This window comes from Tenebrio molitor, chromosome 1 (assembly GCF_963966145.1).
Source record: "Tenebrio molitor chromosome 1, icTenMoli1.1, whole genome shotgun sequence".
NCBI lineage: Eukaryota > Metazoa > Arthropoda > Insecta > Coleoptera > Tenebrionidae > Tenebrio > Tenebrio molitor.
In genome coordinates, this window is record NC_091046.1 from 22,554,322 (window position 1) to 22,573,069 (window position 18,748).

An 18,748-nucleotide genomic window follows, 5' to 3' on the forward strand; every position below is an offset into this window, starting at 1 on the left:
TTTTTAATATTTAAAATAAATGCGATCAAAGCTGCACCTTTTGAGCCCCCATATCTTCAAATCTAAGACGTAGGTATAGAATTTTTAAATTATTTTTCTCATTGTTTTCTAACATGAGTTGACATTGCCTCATTGAGTTGTTCCGCGAATTTTGGGGCACCCAGTATATCCTTCAAGCAGTAACATTTTTTCTCTGAAATTATGCTCTAATTAATGTATTCTAGTGCATTTTGTAGTGTTGGGTTAATTTAATACAATTTATGTTTTATGCAGGTTAGCTTTTACAGATATCAAGTTAGGTATTTAAACGGAAAAGTTTACTTTCCACGTTATGTACCTGAGGCAACGAACACGAAATAGTAGACCATATCGTGCGTTCATTTAAATTTATCCTCAAAGTTGGCCTTGAAGAGTCGATTGTGTACGAACCACTCGTGTAAAAACGTAAGATTTAAATAGCTGACCGTAATCCGTATAGTGCGTTCACAATCTTGAACGCCAAATTTGAGGATAAATTAAATTTAAATGAGCGCACGATATCATGAAGACTAGAGTGAGTCTTTTTGTGCTAAGCCCAGAGATTGAAGACCGAGACGAAGTCGAGAGATTTTTTAAAATTACAATGACATAGAAAATGTTAACTTTTTACATCAAAATTCGATAAAGTTGTTTTCAACGACATTTATAAAAAATGAAGTAAGGATTTTAAATAATAGAAAATCATCTGACTTAGATAAATTAGATTTGTCAAAAGTCAATTTCACAACTGAAGTTGATACTAGTTGGTAGTACACCGTGATCAACAATGACTGAGTTTGTTGGCAATGAAACATTTGAAACGTACTGGTGTTTTTTGTCTCTTAATTGGCACTGACGGGATTTTTTAACTTGAGACGACATTGAAAACACTTGGTTATGTCATTTATATCGAGCGATCAAATTAATTTGTAATCGAGTTATCCATGGATTTGAATCCGTATGTCTGTTGCGATTGATATGCTTAAAGTCGGCCTTATACCAAGGCAACAATTGGCAACATGTTGCTTGCAACATTTTTTAGTAATGTTGCCGGTCATTACTAAAAAATGTTGCCGGCAACATGTTGCCAATTGTTGCCTTGGTGTAAGGCCGCCTTAACTGTGGTTTCTAAAGTAGCGTCATTTCAAAACATTTTTAAAATTGATTTGGGTTTCAAAAATGTTGATTAAGTATGTAATTTCTAAATAGAACAGAAAAACTGTAGCTTCCACATCTACTTTTGTTGTTAATTTCAATTTTTCGTCAAATCTTAATCCTGGTTATACAGGGTGTCTCAGCTAAGACTTTCAAGCCTAATATCTCGGTTATTTGCCAACGGATTTTTATGAAATTTAAAATAGATATTTTAGACGGCGGAGGTTCAATTAGTAATAATAAAAGAACCTCAAGTTAAAAAATGTAATTTTAACACATGCTTCCTTTATTGAAAATTAGGCGCGATTATTATTAGATTGTTAAATATTAAAAAATAGAGGTCTACACAAACAATTAACTAAATCATTCGTCTGATTCAACGAAAAGATTAGAATTTGTTGTTAAAAATTTAATGTAAAATTTAAACGTATTTGAGCAGTTACCTTTTGAAACAATTGATGAAAGATTGCCAAGCAACATTTTGTACACCCTTTAAAATCTGTCAAAATTGGGCGCGCTTTATTAGAAACGTCAAATTGTGTAAATTTATTGAAAATACTCTAAAAATACACTACAATGGCAGAAATTTCAATATTGTTGAAAAAGGAAACAATTTTTGCCTATGGAGAGTGTCGTAAGAACTTCAATGACACAGTTCGTTTTCTCGTGGAACACTATCCAAATGTAGGCTTTACAAAATGTAAGGTTAAGAGAGTCGTCAATTTATTTGAAGACACAGGAAGCCTAGGTGAACTAAATTACCTTGCTAAAATATCCCGATCCTGTTTTAGTCCTTTATGGAAGAATTAAAGCATCCAGTATAATAAATTACGTCCAAATGTTGTCTTTAACTTTGTAAATGTTTGTAAGGTTAGCAAGATAAAAGTCAAATATGTCACCTGCGTTTGTGCGAGAAGGGATGACCAAAATTCCGCGATAGTGCGCGTTTGTTTCAAACGCGTCTACGTTTTTGCATCTGCAGCCAGTTTTTTTTCTTTTTTCTTGCAAACCAGACGTCTTTCGAGGATGAGTTTCTCCCTACAGCATTTTTTATTGACGATCAATTTTTTGGTGTAAATCTTAAGTGATTCAACATTTTAAAAATGCATGTAAAAATTACGTTTTTAAAACTTGGGGAATTGCATTAATGGGATTTTATTCTTCACCGTCTAAAATACCTGCATTTTAAATTTCACAAAAATCCTTTGGAAAATAACCGAGTTATTAAGCTCGAAAGTCTTAGCTGAGACACCATGTATAGTTGACTCAAGTTGCAAAAAACCAATTGTCATTTGCAACAGCATTCTTTCAATGCTTTTGAACCAAATAAAGGCACAAAGAGACCAGAAAATCATAGTTTGGATTGAATATTTTCCATATAAGTACAGTTTTTAAGTAATTTCCAATGACTAATGCCATAAAAATGCTGTTGCAAAGGCAAAGTGGTTTTTTGCAACTTGAGTCAACTATACAATTAAATTCGTTACAACCTTAACCACCGTTGCACTATTTACATTAACAAGACCTAACCTGTCTTTCACGCTGTGTTTATTCACGTCGCATTTTTGTGTTGTTTCTTGCATGGTGAAACAATCTCGGTATAAAATCAGTTCTTTTAAGAACTTCATTCGTGTGTTGCTTAAAAATGGCATTTTCATTGGAACACAAAGCTTTGATCGTTGAGTCGTATTTTCGAAATGGACGAAAGATAGACGTCCGTGTGGAAGTACTTCGTTCAATTTCCCGATAAAATCGTCGACAACGGATGATAGGACCATTGTTTTTTTGAAGGTAGGCACTTAGTTATTAACTTTATAATCTTTTTAATTATTCTTCAGGTAACCTAGCTGCAGTTAGATATCAACAAGTGATTTTGGAACTTCTCGTTGATGAATCGACCCTAGGATATTTTCAACAGGATGGTGTCACCAGACATTCAGCTAAGACCACAATAGCCATGTTGCGGGAGTTTTTTGATAACAGACTTATTAGTCGGAATACAGCAAATATCTGGTCTCCGAGGTCTTGCGATCTTACATCTGCAGACTTTTTTTTGTGGCCTCATTTAAAAAATTCAATTTATCAAACACCTGTTCACGATTTACAAGAATTAAAGCTCAGAATAACTGAAAAAGTTAACAAAATTAATAATAATCCAGGTACGAGTATGTTACGTAATGTCATTCGTGGAGTTAGACGAAGGGCTCATTTGTGCTTGGAACAACATGGAGAACATTTTCAGCATTTATTGTATAGTAGGCCCAGAAATATAGTGATTTTATGGACTTAGGCCGATTATTTCTTTTGCAATTTTGGGGTCACTTTTATTATCAACTTGAGGAGAGTTATAAATCTTCTAGGACAGATGTTTTTGAGCCGTCTGAAAATTGACCATCGGAGACAAAGGTAGGTAGAGCCCAGTCGCGCGACGGGTGCCAGAAGCTTATTGCCCTACCATAACTGACCACCTCAAGTTAATGTACTCCATCCCTCATAAAATCACTATATTTCTGGGTCTACTGTAACAATTATTGAATAAAATAAACGTACTTTTCTTGAAGATTCACGTATTTTTAGACAATAAAATCTTATTTTAAACTTGCCACCATTTTGGCTTTCAACTTTCAACGTTTTATTTTGTTTGTAAAGTAGGTCAAGCGTGTAGTTCAAGTAACGACATACGGATTGAAATGCATGGATAACTCAATTACAAATTAATTTGATCGCTCGATATTTATGTTATTACAAAAATGAATCGTTCATGGTAAATTTCAAATTTGCCAAATTTCATTGTTACCATCAGATCCAGTCATTCTTGATCACACCGTACTATCGCGGCCAAAATATATTGGTTGTCATTGTAACATTAATGATATTCAATTGTAAAGCAAGCTTTAGGATGGTTAACCTTACTTTTTACTGTTGTCAAAATCATTTTAATCTGTCAGTAACGTTCTACTAAACCTCTTCGCCATTTGTTAACAACATACCGGGTGATTTTAAATGATTGTGACTTTTTTTCTTAAGTTGGGAACATTTTTCATAAATTATTTTGGCAAACTTGATACCTTAATCAACACATTGGCGTACGTACGTCATTTTGACATTTTATGTATTAATAAATTGTGTCAAGTAGGCGAGGACGCCTATGGTTATGTCAACTATCACATTAAAAAGCAGAATAACCAACAATAATATTACCAACTTAAGAAAAAAAGTCACAATTATTTAAAATCACCCGGTACTTTTTGCTATACCCATTACTTTGGGCAATTTGCCCCATAGACAACCCTTTAGAAGCATGTAAGACGATTCTATATTTATCAAAAATTGAAGGTGCCATATTTTTGACAAGAATAATTTTAAATTATCATATACATTGACATTAATACATACTTGATTTACATTTGAAGTGTCAAAAAGTGACGACCAACGTATTTTGGCCGCGATAGTATGGACAGGAATATTATAGGTTTTTTGCGGTGGCGAGTAGTTAGGGCGATAGGTTCGACCAAGCCAAACCAGTTTTTTAACCCAAGTAAAACCATAATTACGAAATAACGGGATGAACGGAGTTTGCGTTCTATGTTAATCTTTATATACTATGTTATCTATGGCAGATTTTTTGAGGTAATAAGCGCAGCGCAGTTCAGATTTAGTAGGCCATGGAACTACCGTAAAGTAGCGACATCTGTTGGACACTTTCATAATTTTCTTTTCATTTGAAATTGTCAAATTGAACGTCAGAATTGTCAGATTTTGGAAATATTTTCTTACCCTTCTCTGCTCAGTTTTCAATTATAACATTTATTGTTTAGTTTTTGATTGTCGTGTTTGGTTTCGCTGTTTCATTTTAACTTATTAATTTCGAGTGACAAGCAAATTAACAGACAAACAACATACGACAACTAACCGTTACCTAACCAAGAATATAAATTTGACAAGTTGATGTGTTGTAGACTGTAGATTGGTTAAAATTAAATTTGTATGGCGTCGCTACTTTACGGGAAATTTCATCGGAATTTTTCTCTTATGGAAAAATTGCAAAATGAAACGGCCATGTATTGGCCATGCTTATTGTACATCTAGTTCGGCCTCACGTTAGCGCCTCGCTAGTATTGCGCGAAACTGAAATTTGAATAGATCTAGATTCTAGACTATGTTTAATTGTCTGTGGCTCTCATGCTAATTTTAAAATACTAGACGTTGTCTTATCCAAATTGCAATAAATTTGTTTGAGATCGTTTTGTAAATTTATGAAAACCTATTAGAAATGTGTAAACAAAGTAAAAATAAGGAATTTTACATAGGAGATGGATTCTATCCGCAGTATTCTACACTTAGTCCAATTAATAGGGAGTTTTACCTTGCAAAAGGTACAGAAAAGTTTATACTTGGCAGGTATCTTCTATCAGGCATATTATTAATGTTGTTGAGTTTGCGACCTTGGGAGGTTGCCGCTCGCCCCGCCATACTGGAGAATAGGGGTGCGAAATCACATTTTTGCGATTATTTCATTATCCGTGCGAGATACCTCTATCTAAGTTAGTATAGAAAATGTAGAGAATTCAAACCTGATCTAGGGAGATTTTACGATATAGGTGTTCCGAAAGCAAAGGTTTTAGGGTGGTACAGCCTGGTCTTTGAGGGAATTTTGACATTGACAATTGATTTAAAAAAAAAGGACTATAGTACTCGGAAACTGGCTGCACGATATGGTGTAGCACATTATACAGTTTGGAAAATATTACGAGAACAGCAGCTCTATCCATACCATGTTAGGAAAGTAGGTACAGTTCTTGCAACCTGACGATTTGCCTCGAAGAGTAGAGTTTTGTGAATTGATGATTAGAAGGATTGGTGCCCAAGGTAATTTTCTATCATTTGTGTTGGCAACCGATGAAGCTGGATTTACCAGGGAAGGTATTTTCAATGCACGCAACACCCACGTCTGGGCCGATGAAAACCCTTACGCCATTAGAAAACATAACTTTCAAAGAGAATTTTCTCTAAATGTGTGGGCCGGAATCATAAATGGACATCTTCTTGGGCCTCACATTATGCCACGACGGCTTAATGGAGTGGAATATCTGAATTTTTTGGATAATGTTTTATACGAACTATTAGAAGATTTACCACTTGCAGTTAGGGAAAGAATTTGGTACTTGCATGATGGTGCTCCATGCCATTATGCATTAATTGTGCGAGAATGGCTCAACAACAATTTTCCGGAGAGATGGATTGGACAAAACGGTCCGGTTGCTTGGCCCCCCAGGTCACCTGACTTAAACCCCTGTGACTTTTTTTTTGTGGGGGTATATCAAAAGTTAAGTATATGCAACTCAAATTAATACAATCGAAAAATTACGAGAACGAGTCGAAAATGCCGCCACTGTAATTCGCAATAACAGAATTTTGCTAGGTAGAGTGGAAGAATGTTATCTTCGCCGTATTGAGTCTTGCTTACACAATAACGGCAATCATTTTGAACATTTATTATAACAAGTATTTTGTGTTTTATTTACAATTTTTTGTTCATCACATCTTTTAAACTCGTTTTCTAACAATAAACATGAGTCGTCAACACATTGTTGCAGTAATTTCATTAGGTAATTATTTTCCATGACGACGATGATATACTACTTATTTTTTTCTTTTCCATTGGCGGGTAGCAAAATTTGTACCAAAGTTTTCAAATAATTCTACCTTAACTAAAGAAAATATGCAAAAAAAGGATTTAGAAAAGTTGTTGAGTTTGTCGAGTTCTGTCACTGTTTCAAATTTGTGTATTTATTTCGAAAACACGTTGTATACTATTATACTATAGTCAAATGGTTTCATAACCTCACTTTAGAAAAATACCTAAAAATTAGAGTGGTATATAAGGGAAAGTAGGCTCGATCCTGGTTCCTAGGGGAGTCTTTGAGAGTTAGATTTGAGTTGGCAGCCTGGTTTTCATAAAATTTGTGAAGCAAATCTAAATAGTTAACATAATATTTATATTTTATTTTCACTATTTCACTCCAGAAACATTTTGTTAACTAGTAATTTTATTTAAACGCAGATAACGACAATTTTGACACTAAAAGTGCAGCCAATCATCTGAATAATCAATCGAAAAACGCCCCTAGGAACCAGGATGGAGCCAACTCTCTTTAATATACTAATTGAATTTATGATTTTTTTATTTTTCAGACTATTCATTTGTTTAATTTGGGATTGTGTATTTTGTAAAAAGGTTAAAATGGAAAGTTCAAAACAAACTACGGTGGTTCTATTGGAGCGAGAGAAGAGGGCCATAACAAATTATTATATTATAAAACCAAATCTTCAACAACAAAGGTTTCTGATTTTAACCCAACTGTGGAGAAACAGCATCTAGCGTTGTGAAAATGAAAACCTAATTAAAGCCGATTGGTTAACTAGGTATGTGAGTATTAGAGATGTTCCACCCAATATATCCTTAGTGGAATCTGACTCAAACAGGTATGGGAACCGATTTTCAATTTTGGTTATTGTTTAGTTTTTACCTGTTTTCAGTTTGTGTGTGTCAGCTTCTGTTTTTCTTTGTGTTTTTTATTAACTTGATTAAATTGCTCCAGTTTTTTTAGTTGTTGCATTTCGTTTCAAGTGTTCAAAACATTTTTAGTACCGGGTGTCCCATCACTTGTGTCCCGTAGGAAAATGACTTTAAAACTATAGTCCAATTTTTACCCTTTTGAGGTGACGTCACGATTTCCTTGCTCGCTTTCTCTTTATTGAAACGACAGAAACAGAAAAAAACAAAAAAAAAAGGCACGTTTATTTATTGATGGTCAGTTTGAGGTTATTTTATGCTTCTGTCCATTTGACAATTTTTAATTTATTTCACTTACTACATTGATTACAAACATAACCTTTCTCAAGCAATTGTCACCAAATTTGACACATTTATAGTTATTTATGATCAATTCAAATTTGTTTCTGATCCTAGCTCAAACATACGTAAAGTTACTAGATAATGACGTCATCGCAAAAGGGTAAAAATTGGACTATAAATTATATTTATATGAAGGTATTATAGATGCATAAATACTGTTCACCGCCACAAAAATTGGGTATTACTTTTTTGTTAAAATAAATTACCTACCTACAGCAGACAAAAAACTATCACTTTAAAAATTAAATTTTGTTAGATGCAGTTCAAATTTAGTATACGTTATGAAAAAATAAAATCCGTGATTAGAACTTAATTAAAATGTTTGGATGTAAAGATATTTGGTTATTTTAATTTGGGCCCTTCTACTTTAAATGAAAATTTATGACAGAAAAGTTAAGTTTTTGGTTATTACTCTTACCCCCAATTACTGGTACGAAGAAACTGAACCTCTCATAAATCTTCGTCTGCCATAAATGGTCATAAAGTAGAAAGGCCCAAATTAAAATAACCAAATATCTTTACATCCAAACATTTTAATTAAGTTCTAATCACGGATTTTATTCCTCTATAATTTTTTCATAACCTATACTAAATTTGAACTGCATCTAACAAAATTTAATTTTTAAAGTGATAGTTTTTTGTCTGCTGTAGGTAGGTAATTTATTTTAACAAAAAAGTAATACCCAATTTTTGTGGCGGTGAACAGTATTTATGCATCTATAATACCTTCATATAAATATAGTTTAGTTTTAGTCATTTTCCTACGGGACACAAGTGATGGGACACCCGGTACAATGATTAAAAATGAAAACATAACCTAAATGTATTTTGTAACTACGGGTGATCAAGAAGGACTGTTTAAGTTGGTAACACTGAATTGTATTTTAAATCGTATAACAGGAGTAACTTTCGGTTGTTGATGGCTTGTCGTTGTTAATGCTATACCTACATCAGATATTTGTCAAATAAACCAACAAAACATATCCGGTTGCAGTGTTATAAATAACCGAATTAAAAAAATGTCTCAATTGTACTGCCAACTTAAACAGTCCTTCTTGATCACCCGGTAGATTTTGACGTGGTACACTCTAGCGAAAATTTTTTATACCCATGTACAGTCAAAACCAGCATTTTATTTAAAATTTAATTTTGACAGTCCAGGAGTTTTTTGAAATTACTTTAGTCGAAAGGTCTATCGGAAAAAGAAAAAAGTGAAGGTTGTCATTTAAAAAAATTGGTGATGACGTCATTGCGCAAAAACCAATGACGTCACTTAAACAAATTGAACGTTACAGGATAGCATTTTTCGAGATAAAATCGACCCGTCCGAGCGATTTTCTTAAAAGCATCACATAGCGCTATTATGAATTTTGTTCCAAACTTTATGTTCACACTGTACATATATACGAGTTTAATATGATGGTTTATTATCAGCTATAATACAGGGTCTCTATAAATGATTGTCGGGTCCAGCCAGCCATGGAAACTTGTCAAATTTTGAATGTGCCGCTTTGTTCGGCAAATAATGAATGTCACATTTTCAGGTTAGGTTGTTGACTTTTAACCAGAGACAAGTTTCAACTGTGCTTTACTCTTGCTAACATTAATGTATTTATTATTTAATATCAACACCAACAGGGGAACAATTGTTGCCCCCATCGTACCGCCACACACTGTACAGGAATTGGTATGAGAACAAATCCAAACAGATAAATATTGAGAACACCTTGTCCCCGTATACCACAATACAATACTTGATACTGCCTTTTTGTCTGCTTTAGTGCTTTCACATTTCTTGTTTCATGCTAGTGGTAAATACGACCTAGACTGAATTGTCGAATATGGTATTGACTCCCATTTTTTCTTCCAATATAAATAACAGCGTTTTTCATAGCAAATAAGTCTTACTGGTTTTTCAATAAAATCAAATGTATTCAACAACATAATTTACAACACTAAATAACGATAACAAATAGGTATTTTTTTATAAAATAGATTGAGAATGTCCCCCATTAACTTCTAAACACTTGACAATTCTTCATTTATTTTCAAAAATATTTTGCAGCATTTCTTAGTTAAGGGTACAGCAACACTGCTATCCACAGTTCCACACACCAATTTTCAAAACATGTAAAGGAGTCTCTACAAACTGGTGTGGATTCTCAGCACTCCAAATTATGAAATTGAGGTGATTTTCAAACTGAATACATTATTAAACACAACTTTGATAATCTGCAGGTTGGAGTTCTTGTACAACACTAATTTTATAAAGATGCAGTTGTAGCCTATTTTTAATGATTTTGTGACTAAGTGCATCGTGGTACACCAGATTGTTGAGATAAACAGGCTATGGATATCTGCAGAGTCTTTTCCACCATTTCTTTCAAATCCTCGAGTTTTCGTCAGATACTGGTGGTCGTCCTAGTGATTTACTCTTGCTAATTGTTCTGATTGTTAAAAATCTGTTCACAATGTTGTTCAGATATTTTGATGGAATTCATTTTTACAAACAGATAATTCCCCATTACTAAACCTTCCATTTCGAAAGTAAAAAACAACAATGAACGTGTTCTGTTCAACAGAATAAACCATTGTAAAGAAAATAAAGCTAAAATAAAACATAAAACATTAAAGCATAACCTCACAAATTTTGCCAGTGTATTTACCTCTAAAAGCGGACGTACTTGCAATTTTTATTGAAAAATACAGATTTTTGGTGTATATTAACTGTGATTAACTGCGATAAAACGAATATAAGGAACCAAAACTCGACTGACAAGCGCAAACGAAACGTCAGTCACTAATGTCAGAAGTGACCGTGAAAACGAACTAGAATTTGGCATCGGTTTCAAAAAAGCGGAACAGTAAATTTTTTTTCCAAGGCTGGCTTGACCAGACAATCATTTATAGAGACCCTGTATAACTAGTGGTATGATTATTATGGATGATGCTATGAGTGAAATGTCCTGCTTCAATTTCACGAATTTAATATCATCGATAATAATTAATCATACCACGTGTTATATTCGATGAGACAATATATAGAATGAAATACAAAATTATTCATTTATTTGTCAAACTCACAAATTTAATTCGGTAATTGTTCACTTTAACTACTTCTGGAATTTTCGCGTTTTTTCTGGCTAGACAGCCTCAGGGCGTCCTCCTAGATCGTGTCCCACCATTGAAACCTTGTGCAAATGCCTTTTTTTTTCTCTTGTTGTGTTTCAAGGTCGCGTCAAGGTCGCGCCAAGTCTTAGTATAACTAAAGGTTAAGGAAAATTTTCATTTGCACAAGGTTTGACTGGTGGGAAACGATGTAGGAGGACGTCCTGAGGCTGTCAAGCCAGAAAAAACGCGAAAATTCCAGAAGTAGTTAAAGTGAACAATTACCTTTATTTCAATCAAAAATCGTAACGACGAAAATAAATGAGATAATATTTTTTTTGTTTTTTATTATCGCTGTGCTAGCCATGCAACTAAGGATTTTAGGCGTTTTCATTGGATCATTCATGATCACCTGATACATGAATTATATTAGTCGCTTCCCATTTGCAACTGAGATGAGCACAGCAGACTCACATAATGACGTCATTGTTCACTTTGTGAAGGACCGCGCATCCAATGCGTAAACAAGTCTCACTAAAGCACACGGTCTGGAAGCGGTGCAGATGATGTGAGAAAACTCACTTAACCCAAGTAAAAGGAACGCGTCATTAAGTGAGTTGTGACGTCACAACTGAGGATTTACTGATTTTCTGTGTAAATGGGAAGCAACTATTGTCACACAATTGTGTTTAAAGCACAACGAGTGTAGCGAGAGTGAGTGTGATAATACGTCTTATTAAACTTTGCTACTTTGCTTTACTAATTCCTGAAATTTCGGCTGCTACAGTTTTCATATTAGACTAGGGACTTTTGCGTAGGTTGGTAACAGACATTGATGATTTGTATTTAAATTTGAAAATAATCTAGTAGCCGTGAAACAAATTCAATAATACATATATCTGTCATTGTCATTCGTGTGCTAAATGTTCAAAATGTGACGTGAAACGGCTGATGGTGCCAATACAGGGTGGTCCATCGTATAGAATATTTGCCATAAAACCCTTTTTTAATTGTCAAAAAAAATTGAAATTTAGAAGATATAATCTTAAATTTCCGATGTACGAAATGGCCGAATCATTTTTTATAAAATAAAATAAATGTGAAATTTGACTTTGATGGCGTTTTATTATCGGGGGTAATACAGGATCATTATAAATGATTGTCCTATCGCAGTTGGCGTTGAAAACCCACACAAATTTGGAATGTGCCGCTAGCTTCGCAACGTTAGACAAACTAGTAGATAAATTTACACTACCGCCAGCAGCGCTACCTATCGGCGATGTTAGTCTCACTCATGTTATAAAGCTTGCGGCACATTCAAGCACGTCATCAACGCCTACTGCGATGAGACAATCATTTATAATGACCCCGTATAACTAATCATTGCTGATAGCACGACCTGACCTGACCTGACCTGACCTGACCTGACCTATGAAAATTGTCCGAGTGCGTAGCACGAGTCCAATTCTCTATAGGTTTTAACGAGTGGTATCACCGTTGATTAATCAATCATCATAATGTTTATGTTTAATTGAACAGTTTTCAGCAAAGGATGCCCTTAGATATTTGCTTCGAGAACAGGAATTGTTAAGTTATTCTATTTTTAATGTAAAACATTGCAAGAAAATTTGTTTGGATCTAAATTTTAGGTAAGCTGTCAACATGCTCCAATTAATCTATACTTTAAAAAAGCACAACAATTGACGGTTTCCAACGCCTTCCCAGCCCAGGATTCCAATTGAACGCGCGATATTCTCATAGTCTCAGCTAAGACTTTGGAGCCTAATATCTCGGTTACTTTCCAACGGATTTTTGTGAAATTTCAAATGTAGGATATTTTAGACGGTGGAGCGTAAAACTCCATTAATGCAATAACCGAAGCCTTAAAAACGTAATTTTAAATGTCTTTTTAAAATGTTGATTCACTTAAGATTTATATCAAAAAATTGATCGTCAATAAAAAATGCTGTAAGGAGAAACTCGTCCTTGAAAAACGTTTGGTTTGCAAGAAAAAAGAAAAAAACTGTGTCAAACGTGGCAGCAGTTGCAAAAACGTAGACGCGTATCTAACCTTATAAATATGTACTTACAAAGTTAAAGTTAAAGACAACATTTGGACGTAATTTATTATACTGGATGCTTTAATTCTTCCATAAAGGACTAAAACACGACCGGGATATTTTAGCAAGGTAATTTAGTTCACGTACGCTCCTGTCTCTTCAAATAAAGTGACGACTCTCTGAACCTTAAATTTTGTAAAGCCTACATTTGAATAGTGTTCCACGCGAAAACGAACTGTGTCATTGAAGTTCTTAGGACACTCTCCGCAGGCAAAAATTATGACCTTTTTCAACAATATTGAAATTTCTGCCATTGTAGTCTATTTTTAGAGTATTTTCAATAAATTTACGCAATTTGACTTTTCTAATAACTTTTGACAGATTTTAAGGGATGTAGAAAATGTTGCTTGGCTACTTTTCATCAATTGTTTCAAAAAGTAACTGCTCAAATACCTTCAAAATTTAGATTAAATTTTTAACAACAAAATCTAATTTTTTCGTTGAGTTAAACCAGCGATTTAGTTAATTTTTTGGTAATTGTTCACTTTAACTACTTCTGGAATGTTCGTTTTTTCTGGCTAGACAGCCTCAGGCCGTCCGCCTAGATCGTTTCCCACCATTCAAACCTTGTGCAATTGAATTTTCCTTACCCTTTAGTTATACTAAGACATTGACGTGACCTTGACGCGACCTTGAAACACAACAAGAGAGAAAAAATGCATTTGCACAAGGTTTGCATGGTGGGAAACGATCTAGGAGGACGCCCTAAAGGTGTCTAGCCAGAAAAAACGCGAACATTCCAGAAGTAGTTAAAGTGAACAATTACCAATTTTTTTTTTTAGACACCTATTTTTTAATGTTTAACAATCTAATAATAGTTGCGCTTAATTTTCAATAAAGGAAACGTGTGCTAAAATTACATTTTTTACTAATTCTAAAATATCTGTATTTTAAATTTCATAAAAATTCGTTGATAATTTGTTTTTTGACACTAGGTACTTCTATGAGAGGCCGATGTGTTCTTCCACCTGTAGGGAACTGAGACCCTTAAAGAATGGGTCTCAGTTCCCTACATGTGGAAGAACACATCGGCCTCTCATGGAAGTACCTAGTGGCAAAAAACAAACTATTCCCCATACGGAAAGTGAGGCGCACCCATATTGCCGTCGCGGTCAAAGGGATAGTTAATCCCATACCGAAACTGCCGTCAGAAAAATGTTTACCTGTAATACCTACCTGTGCCTGTGTGCAGGTACGAGTATAAGTCATGGAAACAACCCTTCTTCAAAAACACTCATTACCCCTGCAGGATTACTTTTAATTTCGGTATTCTAAAAAACTTAAATAACCCTTCTTAAATGTAAAATTAGTAGTTTATTTAACGAATTCCTGTGTAAAATGGGCTTTTTTTGGAATGAATGGGTCAGTTTAAAACGCAAGTGAAACGAGCGTTTTAAAGGGCTACGACTGCCAAAAAACCAAATTTACACACGAACGAGTTGAATACAACGTTTTTTTGTAATTTTGTAATTGTCAAAAACAACTAAGGGATTGCCTCGTTTATACTAAACATACACATTAATTTCATGTTGGGGTGTTGCTACCACGAAAGTTAAAATAAAACTAAAATACCTACCCACCTACATTTTAGAGATGAAGTCAATTTCCAGAAAAGTGCTAATTACTTACTTACTACCACAGCGGCCTTTACCTGATTGAAGGGATTAAGAACCTTAGGATTAAAGAACCCTTGATAGGGTCAGTACGACCGTGACGGCAGTGTCCGTGAACGATCATGACCATGACGGCAGTTTCGGTGCACCCGAATGGGAAATCCGAGAAACTCCATATTGTTATAGTGTCTGGTCTTTGCTACACTGGTTAACAATAATACAAAAGTTGCAATCAGTTAGTACTTTGGCAATCACAAAACTTCAAAGTATCGCACATGTCAATTTATTTATTACTGGAAACAAGCGGTTTTATCGTATCTCAACTATTGCAGATGACCCTCGTACTGTTCGAAATTTTTGAACACGGAACAAGATGTCATTGTCAGTGCGATTAGATAGTATTCATGGTGCATTTGAACCGCGGGGTGGGCGATATTAAAAGGATCACTACTTAATAATAATATCCGTATCATACACATACAAATCCATCAATCAAAATTCATCACCTGAGGAGCCTACATGGTTTTACGGCAACTATTGCATACCTCTGTCAGATAACGTCATCACACCAATTATTCAATTCCATTTGAGTACTTTCAACCAATCCCCAACCACTTCCATCAATGACGTTAGTTATTTTTGACCACTTATCGGTAATGTTGTTACATAACACTTATTGATAGTACACTGCGATCAATAAAGAACCGGATCGGAGCAGCCTATGAACTTTCCTCCGTATGTTCGTATATAAAGGTGGTCCAGATATAAGCTGCCAAAAAAAATTCTGGATCCAACAAGTCCGAAGAACCCCGATCCACACATATTCAATGCTACTGACCACAAAAATACATAAGGTACCTGTTCCAAATAAGGCCTGCTCGAAAATAAGGCCCACTAATAATATCATTAGTGGGCCTTATTTTCGAGGAAATTTCTATAACTAAGTCAATAACTTAGTTATAGAAATTTCCAAATATACGACAACATAACGGTTCGGTTAGGATGAGTACATAAAATTCGTATAAATGACCGTACCAGATATGTTCAAATTTCGTGTTAAAATAACATTACAAAGTTCACCCACCAGTGTTGTTAAAAAGCGGGAAAAGTAAGTATAAGATTTTAAGGTATTTACCACAAATTTCTGTTTGAAAGTAGCATTGCAGTATTCCTTGGAAAGTTCTTTTTCATTGCATGCATTTATTTCATTCTGCTTTTAACTTCTTTTCATATCATATCTTATACCCTTTAATGTGAGCTGGTTTTAATAAGGCCCGGCAAAGGAGTGGGCCTTATTAAAACCGTAGTGGGCTTTATTCGTGAATTATTATTTTGCCAGAAAATCAAATAAGGGAAGTTGGTATTGTCTCTGATGTAACACCTGTGAAATGATAAGTATGCGTATGTGCAAGAATTGTTTTGTTTGGTACCACGAAGCTTGTATAGGCCTAATAAAAGATAATGATTTGGATTATTTGTGTAGTTCATGCAAGTGAAAATTGTTTTTATTTAAGTATTCTAGAAGAAAATGGTGTTTTATTAACTTTTATCGAGAATTTAATGGGTGAGCCTTATTAAGCACATCGTACGCAATAAGGCCCACAAACAATGTTTTTTTGAAAAAGGAATAACTTCTTTGTTATTATTTTTTTAATTTATATGTTTTATGCTGTTATGTTAAGAAAAGAATAAACTTTCATTTACAACCCGCATCCAAAGTTCTTACTTGTTTTTCCTAACCGATATTTTAAAACAAAAGTTAGGTGGGCCTTATTTGGATCAGGTACCTTACATACCTAGTAAGGAATTAATATGTAGTTAGTGTTTGTAAGGATCTAAGCAACCATACATGAATCGTTTGCGAAAACGCTGTACTATGGCGACCAAAAAATTTTAGCCGTCACTTTCTGTCATTTCGAAAAAAAAAAAATTCCTACTACTCCTCTCAGAAGGCTTCATTAGTAACTCTCGAACCGACCCCAGAAGTAGAATTTCTCTCCCAAGGTTAATAATAATTTTCATTATTAACCTAGGTGAACAATGAACAGCCGTCACCTAGCAACGAAAGATTTTCGTTGATTTCATTGGTTAACGTAGACAATTTTCATAGCAACCGTCGAAAAATGAGAACTCGGATCGTCGCATCGGACAAAATAATTTTATTAATAATTATTATCCGAAAGGGTTTTAACGTATCTAGTAGTGAAAAAAATAGTATATAAACCACGGTGAAGAAGTCCCTTATAGCCTTCGCGCCTTAGAACCCTCGGCGGCATATGGTAAATTGCGCACACTGGTCAAATTTAACTTTCAGGGACCCAAAGGGTCCTTTAAAATACAGGTAAATTGCGCACCAGTGGTGACGACGGGCGTTCACTCATAATAATTCTCGTTCAGGACTAGATAATGATCTTCTTTTAACCACTTGGGCTTTAACACTCTGAAATCAATATATCGGACTTAAAGAAAAAAAAAATTGACATTATTCGGTACATCTTAGGGTTCTGCAGGTAAACTGCGGTAACTTACAATTTTTGCATAATTGAATCTATGTGATTCAGAGTAGAATTATTCTTATATAAATTAATGCATTCCTCTAAGAACAACTGCTTCTTTTTTATTTTGCTACGTAGTTTTTTTCTCAACATTGGCGCATCTAATTTTTATTTAGATGGTAGTCTGAAATGTAATAAGAACATTTACAAAATTAGAGATATTTGGATGCGCCGAGTAAAAGTTTTTACTGAAGTGATAGAATAAAATGACTCACATACGTTGGAAATGCGAGCAACACTTAAACGATGCTAATCCCTTGGTTGCAGCTACCTGGTCAAAACCCCTGAACAATTTTAACCATGTGCGCAATTTACCTGCGTCCCCCTCGGCGAGCCTCGGGCTAAATCTTGGCGCTCGGGCTATAATCATGAACTTCTTCACCTTGGTGTATAATATACTATTGTAATCCATACTTTACTGTCATTATGATTACCGTCTTGAAATTATTTTGTCATTTTCTACTACTACACAGAATGTTTACCTGAGGTAAGACTGCTCTAATTTTGTTCATTCATGTCGAATTTTTGGAATATCTGAGCTTTAAACGGTTTTAATTGATTAGCAGAATAACAATATGTATGTCAAAATGACAAGAATTGAAAGTGGAGTTACGGTTCCTAAAGATTTATTACACTTTATGTGAATGTCAAGATAGTGACGGCTAAATTTTTTTGGCCGCCATAGTACGCTGTAAAGTTATACCCTTAGCCACCAGGTCTTTACCACGATCGCACATTGTTTACCATAGAACCACATACTCGCAGATGTAACTCCACAAAAGTACAACGGGACAAAAGGACTCTTTCAGGAAAACGCTCGCCGTATAATCGCCTTGCCACACTTGCATTACCACGTGCTTTGCCATAGAGTAAATGCATATCCACGTAGTCTTGTTTTGTGAACTTCATAACTTTTTGTAGGATTCGCAAATTTAAAATTAAACTTGACAAATGTCATAGGTGTTACAGGTACCGTTGGTAAAGAAATTGCAAACAGGCAACCAGAATTACCTTTTTAATCCCGATCAACTCACTGGCGTTCATAAAATTTTGACCAAATTTTCAATTATTTTTATCTCGAAAACGAAATCACTCTTATTAGAAACATTTTTTGTATACTATCGCGGCCAAAATACTTTGGTCGTCAATGTGACATAAATGATATTCAATTGTAAAGCAAGCTTTAGGTCGTTTAACCTAATTTTTACTGTTGTCAAAATTATTTTTCCGTTGACCGCTTGTTAATTTCAATATTAAAGA

General features: G+C 34.5%; 1 protein-coding gene and 1 long non-coding RNA gene across 9 annotated transcripts in view; both read right to left on the reverse strand.

Moving 5' to 3' along the window:
* The window catches only part of LOC138126175 (basic helix-loop-helix ARNT-like protein 1), a 247,641-nt gene that overhangs the window by 75,410 nt on the left and 153,483 nt on the right, over positions 1-18,748 (reverse strand). The window lies entirely within an intron of this gene.
* Positions 10,004-14,234, reverse strand: LOC138126251 (uncharacterized). The gene is made up of 2 exons (XR_011157717.1): positions 10,759-14,234; positions 10,004-10,700 (listed from the first exon to the last, which is right to left on the reverse strand). It is a non-coding gene; the product is annotated as an uncharacterized lncRNA (long non-coding RNA).